Source organism: Hibiscus syriacus, unplaced genomic scaffold (assembly GCF_006381635.1).
Source record: "Hibiscus syriacus cultivar Baekdansim isolate YM2019G1 unplaced genomic scaffold, ASM638163v2 tig00110332_pilon, whole genome shotgun sequence".
NCBI lineage: Eukaryota > Viridiplantae > Streptophyta > Magnoliopsida > Malvales > Malvaceae > Hibiscus > Hibiscus syriacus.
The window spans coordinates 234,524-249,249 of record NW_024062688.1 but is presented as its reverse complement, the minus strand read 5'-3'; the positions used below and the strand labels follow the sequence as shown (position 1 = coordinate 249,249).

At 30.0% G+C, this 14,726-nt stretch overlaps 2 pseudogenes; one reads left to right on the top strand and one right to left on the bottom strand.

Annotated features, from left to right (window-relative positions):
* The first annotated feature begins 3,965 nt into the window (after window positions 1-3,965).
* Window positions 3,966-13,361, top strand: LOC120119312 (annotated as a pseudogene).
* LOC120119311 lies at window positions 11,882-13,416 on the bottom strand (annotated as a pseudogene).
* Window positions 13,417-14,726: the final 1,310 nt, after the last annotated feature.

Below are 14,726 nucleotides of genomic sequence, written 5' to 3'. Positions count from 1 at the left end.
ATGATCATTAAAGAACTTTATATATATATATATATATATATTATTTTGTCAATTATTTTTAAAAGTAAATTATAGTTACTATCTTTAAATGATTAATAATGTTATTATTTATTATAAAATGATCACTTTGTCTTTAGTTTTCCAGTTAATGATATGGTTAGGGATGATCATTTCATGTTGACCCGGATTCGACTTAATTAGTTTGGATTTTTGTTTTAAAATTTTGAATTTGAATTAGGTCAAATATTTTAAAGGTGGAGTCGGATTTAGGTTTAGGATGAAAATTTTTTGACCTAATCTGACTCAATGTCATATTATAATTATTCGTGATAAGTTTAAGGATAATGCAATAATTCTTTTTCTATTTTACTTTTTCAATTGTGCCCTTATTTACCTAATAAAAAATTACATATATCGGGTCGGATTTTGATCTAAAAAATAATTCTGGGATCCTCCTAAACTCGGGTCGGGTACAAGTGGATGATTTTAATTTTTTGGATTGAGTTCGGGTGGGTCAAAAATCTGACCCGACCCATGACCATGCCTAGAGTGGTGCATTATTAGGGGTGTAACAGTAATTTTTTTATCACTGAGATCACTTAGTTTATGCTGATTTTTCTATTCTTTATATTAATTAAGGTATTTTTTTATTTTCTATTGACCTATTATTTTATTTCTGAAGTAACATAACCTGCACCACAAATTTATATAATTAACAAACGCGTAGTATTATTATATAAAATGTCACGTATTTTAACTTACATATAATTTATTTGGTATATGTCAAAGAATATTTAGATGTAATTAAAATTTAAGGGTTATTTTTTTTTATTTGGACAGTTTTAATTTGGATATGAAAAAAAAGTAGAAAAACTTTAATCAAATGTAAACTTTAGGAGGTTATATTAAAAATCTAGAGATAATAAAAAATATAAAAAAATTAAACTATATGAAAATTTAAATTTATAAGAATACGACCACCCCATCACTCCTCAAGTTATTTCTATGTTATATAAAATGATCATGCTCATTTAGAAGAATAAGTCCAGGGAAAAAAAGCAAGGTGGTTGACAATTAGGTCATAATCAAATTCACTATAAACAAATTGAGTAATTATTTGTGTTATTTAAAAATAAAAAATCAGGTTGATGTGTTAACCATAAATCAATAAAGAAATTAAAACAAAGGCATGCTTACATATTTATTATTTGCTTCTGGTCTGGTCGTCACTCAATTAGGTTAGGGATCCATGTGCTGTGTTCCTCGCTGTCAACGATAAACCTATATATATATATATATATATATTAATTTATGTCCTAATAATTAAGGTGTCGTGGTATTTGTCTAATTCTCTCATCTCATGCAATTCCATGTAATGTGGATCATGTCATTCATTAGTTCATTGGATGTCTTTTTTTTTTTTTCTTTTTATGGTTATTTTGGATTTTCCTTTTTAGCCCTTACCGAAAATCAATGATATATATATATATATATATATATATATATCTTATTTTACAATGTAAAACTTTTTAGTTTTATATAGATTTAGGATCGCTGAGTGAGTGAAAATAGATGGTTGATATTAACAGTAGGAAATGAAAAGATATTCCCTGAAAAAAAAAACGAATTAATCTCAACCACCTATTTTCGCTCGTCCTAATTGTCCTAAATTTATATAAAACTAAAAGAATTTTACATTTTACAAGTGGATCCTAGCTCATATATATATATATATATTGTTGATAAGAATAACAACAACAACAACAACAACAAAACCCTATTTCCATATGCAATGGGGTAAGGGGGAGGTAGGGTAGTAGCATGTCCCCCAACGCCAGGTTGAGAGCAGCTTCCATGGAAGACCTCTGGCCAGTCAAAAAATTAATAATAAAGATATTGATAAGAATAAATGGATCATTATGGTTAAAGATAGTTTATACAGTGGCAGATGCACTAAGCTCCCATAGGGGTCAAGTGCATCTCATTATTTTGAAAAAATGATTAAATTTAGCTTAATGTGTTGAGGAAAAAAGGAAAAAAATTACAATTTTTGTATACCCATTATTTTTAAGAAAAAAAAATTAAAATTTTAGATTTCATTCTTAAATTTCTGGATTCCCCACTGAATTTAAATGTTTTTAATTTAAACTAAGAATCATAATTGATGGTAAATGTTGTTGGCTAACATCAAACTTCTTTATCTTCGTAAGAAGACAGAAGAAGATGAATAAAGAAGATGATTTTAGATCCCCTATTTCGATTTTTATATAATTTCTACTTAAGAAGGAAAAAAATTTTACTCTTAATGAGTATTAAATTACAAGTTAAGAGAGATGGAGGATATCAACCGAGAACTTTTAACCACAGTTATTTTGGTTAAGAGATTTATGACCTAGCATAAAACATGCCTCTAAATCAACTTGTAAGAAAGTCACATATATTCATCAGACCTGTCAAACCCACGCTTCTCAAACAAGCGCGTCGCCGTAGCCTTTTTAATTGGTTTCAGTTACAGCATTGCTCTTTCCTTTTCGCCATCACACCTTCCGTTTTGAACTTTTGATAACTTTAATGAATATTTAATGTTATAAAAAACACCGGACGTTGATACAATCATACCCTTGATCCTTGATTTAACTAATATCATTTCAATAAAAAATATGATTTATATTAATACGTAATAAATATTTAATTAAATTAAATTGATTATAATTAATATCTATTTTTAAAAAGATAATATTCACAAGGGATTTATCTTATTTTCTCTTTTTATTATATTGTATCTTTATTTTTTTATTGTTTAATAATGTTGTCTTATTTTATTGTTTAATAATGTTGTCTTTATGTCACGTTTTAATAAATTTCATGACACGATTTTCTCTGTTTTATGACACGTTTTCTATAATTTAGCCTTTATTTTCGTTTATTTTTTTCATGGTGAATTTGACATCGCCCCGACTGATCAAGACGGCGCTTATTTGTTATTATGTTGATATTTTTTGCTTCGGACCCTTGGTTGGATTTAGATACATAATTTGTATTTGTGGATAGTTTTCTCACGTCGTTCGACTCTGATTTGTGGTTTTTCGGTGGTCTTTCAATAGCTTGATCTCATTTTGTGGTCGTTTTGCCGACACAGTCATATATATTTGTATTTACTTTTGTTCAAGTTTATTTGATTATGTTTTTAACATTTAGTTCTATAGTCTTTTGTGATCTTAAACAACTAGTTTTCTTGTTTTAATAATTATAGAAAAATGTCTTTATTATGTGTTTAGTTTACGGTTATAGTCGTAAACCTTCATTTAATTTGGATAATTTTTATTTTAATAGAACTAGCGTCTTCTATTAAAAAATTAATATTCATTTTTATCATTTAAGCCACTCAATAGGTTTTATACGTAATATATTAATCATTAAATATAAAAGGGTAACTATGTATTTAATCACTCAACTATTCTTACGATTTCATTTTATTCATTAAACTATTTTTCTTTCAAAATCATATATAATGCTACGTTTTTATTCCGTTTCGGTAACCAACTGTTAAAAATAAATAGAATTATTGATGTATTAATTTTTTAATGATAATGTGACATTACCATATGCTAACACATCAACATCATCGTTAGTTATTTAACGACATGTGACCAAAATGTAACTTTAGGTATGATTTTGACAAAAAAAAGGTGGGTGACCAAAGTTGAATAACTAGAATAGTTAAATGACTAAATTCATAATTTATCGAAAGAAATCATATGATATATAAAATAATATATTACGCATTTATTGGGTCAAATTACCCTCAACTCAAGGACACCCACCGAATACATTTTCCTCATATTGCTTAAAGTCCAAAAATTCCCTTGTCTCGTCTGCCCCACCCTCAAAAACACACGCGCCGCGACACTGAGTTGCTGAATCCGACACTAATTTAAGTATAAAGAAAGCAAAGTTATTCTATATTTCAACACCAAAACAAAACATAACTTTCCTTTTCTCTCTTCCCTCCCCCACCACCATGACAGAATACCCTTCATCCAAACAACCCACAAACGGCACCGCCGCCGCAAACCTTCTTCCCCGCCACTAACGCTCAACGCTACGGAGCCGCCGCCCTCTATACCGTCCCCAAACCAAGAAGCACCGTCGCTCGTGTTGTTGTTCATGTTGCCTTTGGACCACCGTAGCTATCTCTCCTCCTCCTCTAGTCGCCATAGCCGGCGCGATCGTATACGTCCTCTACCGTCCCACCGCCCACTTTCACCGTCTCCTCCCTCAAAGTTTCGACGTTTAACATAACATCGTCTTCCAAACTCATCACCAGCATCAACCTCGACGTAATAGCCAAAAACCCAAACAAAAAACTGGTCTACACTTACGACCCCATAACCATATCTCTCACAACGACCGACGACATCGATATCGGCGATGGCGCGTTTAGTTCGTTCGTGCATGGCACTAAGAACACCACCCATTTGAAAGCCGCCATAACCAGCAACAGCCGAGAACTTGATGATGCTTCAGCTGGGAAGTTAAAGGCTGGTTTGAAGAGCAAGAACGGTCTGCCGTTGAAGATAAGCTCGACTCCAAGTGAAAGCGAAGATGGGAGGTTTGAAGACGCCAAAGATTGGGGTTAGGTTGTTTGCGAAGGGATTAAAGTTACTGCTCCCAAGGGGAAGACGGCAACTACTGCTTCAACTTCGAATGCAAAGTGTAATGTTGATCTGAGGCTCAAGATCTGGAAATGGACTTTCTGATGACATAAGGAACGAAGAAGAAGAAGGTTTGATGTTTATTTTATTTTATCTTTTTAATTTTCTGCTATTTTTTTGAGGTGTTTATACGTTCTTGTAAATTTGGTGATTGATTGTAATAAATAATAGGATATATATAGAAAATAGTTATATATATATACACTTTTTAAATATAATTTTTGCTTTTTTATTTTGTTTTTAGTCCTTCATTGGGTTAATTTGTAGTTCCCCCCCTTAATTTAACAATAGTTCCCCCCAACATATTGAAGTATATTGAATTTATTGAATTTGACATCACAGTATTTATATGTTTTATTTATTTATTTCATAAAGCATAAGTACGGTATAATTAAGGAGAAATTTATAAAATTTGAAGAGAAATAAATTATTAATAAAATATAAAAAATATTTGAATATGACAATAATTTAAAATTTTTAGGAGACCACTCTAGTACAATAATTAATAAATTTATATAAAAAAAATATAATTTATGAATTATTCATAATTCTAAATCCTTAAATAATAATCAATTATTTTTAAGCGTATTTGAAATTACAAATTCTTAAATATTATAGTATTATGACATCATGATCGGAACCAACACTTAACCTATACAACAACAACAACAACAACAACAAAACACAATTCCCATATGTATGGGGTAAGGGAGAGGTAGGGTAGTAGGCTGCCCCCAACGCCAGGTTGAGAATAGCTTCCGTGAAAGACCTCCGGCAGTCAGAAAATTAAAATATAGAAAATGCAATGCATGTATAAATAATTACATAAATACATAGCTAAACAGTATTCATATGCAGTCATTAATATCATACGTGCTTCTGTAATGGGGAGTAATCCCTGCAAAATAATCCCTGCGAAAGAATCTCTGCATATAGACAGAAACATAAGACCGACTAAATTTAACAGAGGAAACATGACGAGAATGATACACAGAAGACAATTATAGCAATCCCTCAAAATTAATACAAAATCGTAATACATATTGAAATACTTTATCTCCAAGTATTTAATAGTGGTTATCATGTCATTACCCCAACATGAAAACGAGCCCTCTAAATGCTTTTCTCCTCTTAATTAATCAATTGAAGATTAAGAAAAGGTATAGTTGGTAGACTTTATAATATTAAATGTACTAACGTGGTAATATAATATAAAAGTTTATAAAACATAATAAATTATATATATATATATAAATTATGAAAATAATTTATAATATTAGTGTCGGTAGGGGAGATTCCAAAGGAGAAGACAATTATTGTGGTGCTGGGTGGTTTTAAAGTATTAAGGTCCCATTAAGGGGTGGGAGACTCTACAATTCTCATGTCAAGGATACTTAGCATTTTCAATGATATTTACAATGAAAATTTGATTAGGGCTTTATTATATTAAATAATAATTATTTGTATTTTAAAAAAAAAATTATAACCATATCCTAATAATTACAATAAACAACGCAAAATGTGAAATGTAACAAAATTATGATATTGAAAAGTAAAAAATAGTAAGACAAAAGTAATATGAAATTAAATGAATATAGGGTGATCATTCTAATTTAATTTTGTTTTATTTATATGTTAGAATTTAAAATTTTTATTTTTAGTAAGAGACCTAACTTATTATCTTATTAAGAAAATGAATATTAATGCGTATACCACCTTTTTTTTGAAATAATATCTGGTATCCAATCTATTGATCGACTAATTCAAATGGGGTATTGCAGAGGCGAGGACGACCCTTCCAACTTAATTTACTCCATTTGCAAACGCCAAGATTCGAACCATGACCTTGCTTAAGGGACCTAATGATTCATCCCACTAGACCAACTGGTTGTTGGTTGTATATCATCTTTTAAATAAAATGCATTGCAAAGTAGGATACTATCTACCAACAATCAAACTGTTTAGTGGGATGAGACACTGGATCTCTTGAGTAAGGCTAAGAGCTTAAATTCTAGCGTTTACAAATGGAGCAAACTAAGTTGAGAGGGTCACCATTATCTATGCAGTATCTAATCCGAATTAGTCGATTAATATATTAGATATCGATGATTATAAAAAAATACTAATCCAAAATATGAATGAATGTGGCTTTCAATACATCATTAAAAATAAAAATACTTACTCAAATCCAAGTTAAAAATAATAATATTTATTAATTTTGAATAGCCTGAAGTGATTATAAAGTAATCTATGTTCAAAATTTTATTAATCAATTGATAATACATCCTGCAAACATAACTGCTCGAATCAATGATTTATAAAAAAATAATATTCAATTTTATCACTAAAACTACTTGATCGATTCAAAATAATAATATTTATAAGTGAACATCTGTTGATGCTTTTGAGTATATATAATTAATAGTTAATAATATTCAAGGGTTGTTAAGAAAACGTTTAAGGGGAATATATAATTATGTTTGTGATTTGTGATGTTGATATGTTGTTTACGTAAAGGAGGTGTCATATTTAGTAGGAGAATTAGTGGATACATGGGGTCGTAAAAAGAAGAAAATTAATTTCTCTTTTTTGCTATTGTCAAACACTGATTGGTCCTAAGATGCCCTGCTTATGCGAATTGATTTCATTAATGGTACACAGTATTTGAATAAGTTAAAAAAAATAGCTGACCATATTCCCATATGTAATGGAATGAGAGGAGGTAAGGTAGTAGGTTGCCCCCAACGTCAGGTTGAGAGCAGCTTCCGTGGAAGACCTCCGGCAGTCAAAATTATGAATTGCCCACCGTAGGACTCGATCCCACGACCACAAGGTTAAGAGCATTGAGCTCTACCAACTGAGTTGGACGGAAAAATAAAATTGAAGGGGATAAAAATATTAAATTGATAAAGTCAGGGTCCAAAAGATCATTCTACCTTGTTAAAAGGCATGATGACATAAAACACCCAACATTTGACAACAATATATTAAGGCTTTTATCCTTTTTTAAAGGCAATTTGATCCTTAATATTTTATTTTGAGACAAAATGTCCCATAGTTAGAAGGAAACCATTAGTTAACTAATGGTCAATGTTTCATGCTAATAGGGGTGTAAATGAATCAATCTTGAACAAATAAGGTTATGTTCATGTTCGTTTGTTTATTTTTGAAAGTACTCATGTTCAGTTTGTGTTCGTTTAAATTTTTAATATCGTATTCATGTCCATTTATTTATTTTTGAAGGTGTTTGTATTTGTTTATTTATTGTCCGTTAACATGTTCATTTAATGTTCGCGGAAGCGTTCATTTATATGTTCATGAACATATACGTTTGGCGTTCATTTATTGTTCGTTTATATTTTCAATTTTTAGTTTTACCCTTTCATTTGCAAGTTAAAGAAAATGATAAAATTACGCCACTAGTGCTTAAACTCCTTAAAATTCACAGTTTAAATATCCAATTTTATCATATCTTCAATTTAGTCTCTACCTTCACCAATATTTAAAATGTTTAAAAATAAAAGAAAAAGAAGAATCAGGTAAACGAGCTTGTTCATGAACATAAATGTAAAGAACCAGGTAAACGAGCTTGTTCATGAACATAAATGTACGAGTTGATAAAAAAGCTTGTTCATGAACATAAACGAACCGAACATACATATGCTCATGTTCGTTCCTTTATTAAATAAACATAAATATTTTTTCATACTCATTTATTTAGCATAACAAACGAACGTTATATAATCGGTTCATGAATAGTTTATCGAATGTTTTGTTCATTTACATCCCTAATTGTTGAAGTAACATGTCCACGTGGGCTAGAATAATGACGTAATATGTTCACATGAAATGTCAAGTCAACAATTTTTTAAATTAATTAATTATATTATTTATTAAATTAATTAATAATCAAAAATATATATATAATTAATTAATTTAAAAAATTATTGACATGACATCTAATGTAAATATGCCATGTCAACATTCTAGTTCATGTGAACATGTCATGTCAGTAAAAAGTATTGACCATTAGTCAACGAACAGTTTTCAACTAATGAGAGGAAATTTTGCTCAAAATTGAATGTTGAGTATAAGTGATTCAAAAAAGGTACAAATTAAAATAATACTATTATCAAACGTTAAAGGTATATTACCATTATGTCCTTTTAAAACTAATGGTGAGAAAATACATTTAATTCAAATATAAGGACAAACCATAATTAAATATTTGGCGTCACCTAGAAATCTTCTTTCCTAGTATTTGTTAAAAATTCAAATAAAGATCATGGAGAGCTTAATAGAAGTTAAAAATGAAGATAAGTTAAAATGAAGAGCATAGATGGGTAGTTCCGTTATCCGGTAGTTTAATTTAAGGTTGATTATGTGATTTTTAATTTAAAATGTTATAATATTCAATATGAAAATATATACAATTTGTAATATTTTTGGCTGCAATCAAAAAAGTTACATTATTATGGGTTTAGGTTAACAACCGAAAAGGTTATACAATTTGTAATAATTTAAGTGACGGCTGAAAATATTATAAAAAATGTAATATTTTCGGTTTCAACCTAAAATATTACTCTATCGAACCTAAATAGTTACATTTTTAATAAGATTTTTTATTTATTTCGTTTTTAAATCTTATACTAACAAGTTATATTTTAGACACCTCCTAGATTGCTAGAATACGAAATGGTTTTTTCCATCTTAATTGATTAATTGTCAATTTAATTTTTTTTTTAAAATAAAAGGAATATAAGTCTAATTTTCTTAATTTCAAATTTTGGTCACTCAATTTCACCACTAAAGTTTCAAATTTTGAGTATTTTATTTAATTTTGTACTTTTTGGGGTAAATTTATGCAAAAATCTTTTAAAACTTTCCTCTCAAGCCCATATTTTCTAACTCTCTCATTCATCTACTGGGATGTTTTATTCTAAATCCTGTTAGACAAAACATTAATCCGAGAATAAATAGAAAATAGTGATAATAATATTCAAATATCATTATAAAATTAAAGATAAAAAATGAATTTATTTTGTCTTGCGATTGTTAGAAGTATAATAATTTAAGATGGTAATCAAACCTGAGATAATAAAAGAAAGGAAGTTATACTTCTTAAAAATAAAATAAAAGATAAATTATACCAGATATCACCGAACTTTAAGCGTTGTATTATTTACACCATTGAACTTTTAATTTTGTCAATTATAACATCGAATTTTGATTTTCTTTTCAATTATACCAATGTACCGTTAAATCATTAACAATTGAATTAACACAACGTCATTTTCTTAAAACACTAATCGGAGTCTCGGATGCTCTCCAAGCACAACTCTGGGCTATCCATGATAGTCTATGTCTTTGCCTTCACATTATAAAGTGATGAAAACTTGTCTTGCTATTTATATAGTAACAAAAGCAAATAATTGTGTACAATTTAATCAATTTCGTACCAAAATTTAAAATTAATTAATGTATAAAATTTTATCACTACACGTTGAAAATCATTAAAATCTTTTTTTTTTTAACTTGAAAATCATTAAATCTTAATTTCAATAATTTAAGTATTAAAGTGTGTTAATTCGATGGAGATTTTTTAATTCAATTTATCAATAAATAAATTTTAATAAATCTATGATTTTCATGTGCATGAATCATAACCATGACTTTGCCACCATGATTTACGTACTAATTAATCGTAGAATAATATAAATGAAATAAAACGGGTAGCCTTCCTTATACGCTATCAAATAAAACAAAAATTACATTAATCAACTGAGATTTGAGTTCAGCTTTAAGGGTAAATTGCACTTTTCATCGATTTTGTATATGTTCTTGTTTTGGTCACTCGGCTTTAAAAAATTTAACTCATAACTCAAATTTGAATTATTCATATTATGGTTACTCGCCATTAAATAATTAAGAACGTTAGGATACGACATATTTTTAAAAGTTATGAAAAGACCAAAAAAATTTCGTCAATTTTTGTAAAAAACCTGAAATCTTCCTAAAATCTAATTTTTGAATTCCTTTTGTTTTTATTTATTTTTTATGTTAGAGTATCTTTTTCGAATCTTAGTGGTGTGAAAGTGGAGGAGGAGAGAGTATATATTCTGATTTCACGTTGACCAAATGGAGAAGTGTAAATCGAAGTCATTATCCTCTAATTTTGGATCGAGTTTCACGAATTTTAAAAGTATTTGAGAAAAATCTAAATTAATATAGTGATATAGGATGATGAGGTAAGTTCTTCGATGTAGGACACTAAAAAAGGACCGTTCTACCACCATGTGATAGAAGGATGAAACTTATAGTTTCATCCTTGGGGAAGTAAGATGAAATCAAAAAAGAGAAATGTGATGGACAACATGTGTCTTTTATATCACTAAAGTATACACACCAACATAAAACCTTCGTCTCCATGAACATCAGAATGATCAAAATGAATAATTCAAAAGTTTAACAATTGAATTAAAAATATTAAAATTGAGCGACTAAAACAAGAATAATAAAAACGTTGAGTAGTGAAAAACGTAATTCACCCTTAATTTAATTAATTTACGTTGTCGAGGTAAATACCTTACAAATCAAATATATGATTACATCACAAGATTAAACCCCAACCATGGTCGACTTTTGATTTCATCTCTCATAAAATCACCCAATATTAGTTAATCATTATATTTGCATGTTAGTTTTATTTTATATGTGTATATAAAACAATATATCAACAACAACAAATTTGTAACATGGAGTAGTACATATAAATGGAAATGATTATTTGAGTTCGTCCTTTCTTTTGGAAGATTGTAGCAAATGTAGAAGGAGATTAATATAAAATCTAAGATAAAAATGTAGTCGAAAATTGTTTCTATATTACCTAACTTACCATGGTTTTTGAGACTGGGAAGGTTGATGGAGTTGCTGACATCTGCAATGTTGAGAAAATCGCCATGGGAGAGAGATTTGAGACGCAGGAAGTCTCTTGCGAAGCCTTGACCTTGAGTGCCAATGGCAGTACTTGCATGGTGATCGTTATTTCCAGTGCCATTCTTGTTCTTTGAGTTCAAAATCCCACTAAATGCAATATCATCAAAGGAAGCGTCTGTTGGAGAATTCATCATGTCTTGAGAAGAAGTGAAGGGTGATGAAGAGGAGCAACTGTGGTGCTGCGCGCATGATGATGATGATGAGTCATCTTCACATGGATGAGAGCACCATGGATGAATCCATCACGTGAAGACAAGTTGAGACCAAAAACAGGTGTTGTGTTGTTGTTGGTACTGCCAGAAAAACCAGCAGACACGTGAGTTTGTTGGTGGGTACTCTCGTAGTACTAGCTCCGGTCTTGCTGCTCACGGTTGCGCCCATCTGAGCCGCTTGCTGAAGCAATGCAGTGGCTGACATGTGAGGGTAAACCACTGGTGCTTGATGGTAAAGAGGAATAGTACTGTTTTCATCAAATTTGGGGAGATATTGAGGAAGATGATGAAGAAAGACCCCCTAGCCATGGAGGACATTAGTGAAACTTTGCTGTTCTTTCTTGATGAAAACGCTTGTTGTTGCATGTCTTGGGGATTGAATTGGGGAACTTGTAAATGAGATTCTCCCATGATTGCTCTTGAATTATCTGCTAATGCATCACAAAATGCCCTGTGAGTAATGAAACTATCCCTCCTGAAAAAAAAAACACCAAAATCAATCGTGAAATGTTATTCTTTTAAAGGATTCGTGTTCAGCAGTAAGTCTATAGGGTATAGGTATGTAAGTTATCAATGAAGAATCAACTCTTTTCTTTTACCTTGAGAAAGGTACCACAGTCACATCTATTCCCTCGTGCCACAAGTCTTGGTGAGCTTTCCAGTCCGATCGAACAGCATATTTCTTGGAGCATTTTTCACATTTCCACTTCTCACCATGTTTCCTTGAGAAATGCTTCTTGATTCCGGTCAGTCACCGAGTGCCCTCGACGGGTCATGATGAACACAGCTGGTTCCGGACATACATATACCTTCTTCTTCACTTCCTTACTTGTTCTTGCTTTAACTTCCATGGCAGGTTATGGCCTCTCCTATGAAGCTGGAGGTTCTGGTCTCTTTGGAACCCTTTGTTGCAGATGTCACACACAAATCTATTCGTTGCCATCAGTGTTTTAGGAGACATGCTATCACTCTGCATCTGGGTCTGGTTCATGAAACCAACACAACATGTAATAAAGTAAACTAATGGTATGTTTTAAGGTTTTTTTGAAGTTTGAACACAAACCTGGATTGCCTGGTTGGTTTCTCTTTTCTTACCCGGCTGAGCTTGAGCTAGTTGGTTGTTGCCACTGCCACCACCACCGGAACTATTCCTAGAAGAAACACTTGCTTCGCCTGATGCAGCAGATGTCAAATTAGACATGTTATCTTCGAAAACTTGTTGTTTCTGTTGGTGGTGGAAAATGTAATCTTTCATTTCATCACTTTTGAGCTTCATGATAGCACTTTTTTAAATAAAATCTTTGATATTTACTAATACCCAAGGAAGAAAAATACAATAATAACATATAGATATGAACAGATTAAGAATAAACGATGAAGAAAACTCGGATAGAGAGAAAGAGAGAGATGTGGATGAGATGGAGAAGAAGAAGATGGGGTTTGTAATGGAATACTGCAAGCAGTCCAAGAAAGACAAGAACCACCCTACGCTGCCCAACTCTGACGTTGTTTCTGTCTTTTCCTTTGTTCTTTTCTTAGCCCTATAAATTAAATTAATATCTCTTTCCCTCTTTCTTTTTTTATTGTGAATATTTAAATTTGTGAATATTCAAAATTTTGATAAATTATTATTGATTAACTTTAATAATTTAATGTAATAAAAATTGATTTTTAAATATTATTGATATGAACGAATAATTTACGGTAATTTTAAACGATTTATTTCTTTTAATTTAGATAAAAATCGATGAATGAATGATCGTTGTGACTGATGTTATAGTTTTTATCTCTATGATGATGTGGAATAGAGAGGAGTCAAAAAGGAGGGTTTCATATTCATTTTTTTTTCGATGTTGAATTAGGGATTTTATAATGACTCTAGTATTGTTGGCAGATGTAGGGTTATTATGATTATTTGTAGTTAGCAGACTAAACAAATACAGTCAGTTGATAATAGATTTAGTTTGGATAAGTCACGTGACCTCATTAGACTTATGATGAAGAGTCGTGGTTCCCCGAGGCTCTATATCTGAGATAACCATTATGGATTCTTCAAAATTATGAGGTGCATAAGAAATCGAAGATTCAGAGACCGGTCACAAAAACTACGACGGTCTTAAGATGTGAACGAGGTATATAGGAGGTACAACAAATATACTTATGAAAAATAAAATTATCAAAAAGATAAAAAGAGTTAAAAGTTAATTTGTGTAAATTGCATTGATGTCATTGAATTATGCTTAAATGATCATTTTAATTATTAAAATTTTAAAAACTACATAACGATCATTAATTTATCAAACTGTTATAAAAATGATTATTGTGGTATTCCATTAAATGTTAAATTTTGATAAATTTATAACAGATTAATAAATTTTAATAATTTTTAAAATTTTAATAATAAAAATGATCATTTGAACATTTAAATAAAAAATTGTATGTATTTTTATCTAATTAATTTAAAAATAAAATAATTTATTCATTTTATCTTAAATACTACTCATGCCATATCCATGCTTTTTACATCAAACAAATTCACACGTTATATATATTTTTAGAATATTGTTTATGTTATTATATATTATATTTTTATAAGTTATTATTATCTAAAATTATTAGTCTTAATAAAAATAAAAAATAGGTGCTGAATTCTAAAGAATATTTTACATTTTCACACCTCATGTCTCTCTCAGCTTTTCCAGATTTACAGTGAATGATTGATCCATTGACAAAATATCTATAGGCATGCCAAATGCTATACCCCCTACCTTTCCTTTTGTCTTATTTTGAATTAAAAATTAGG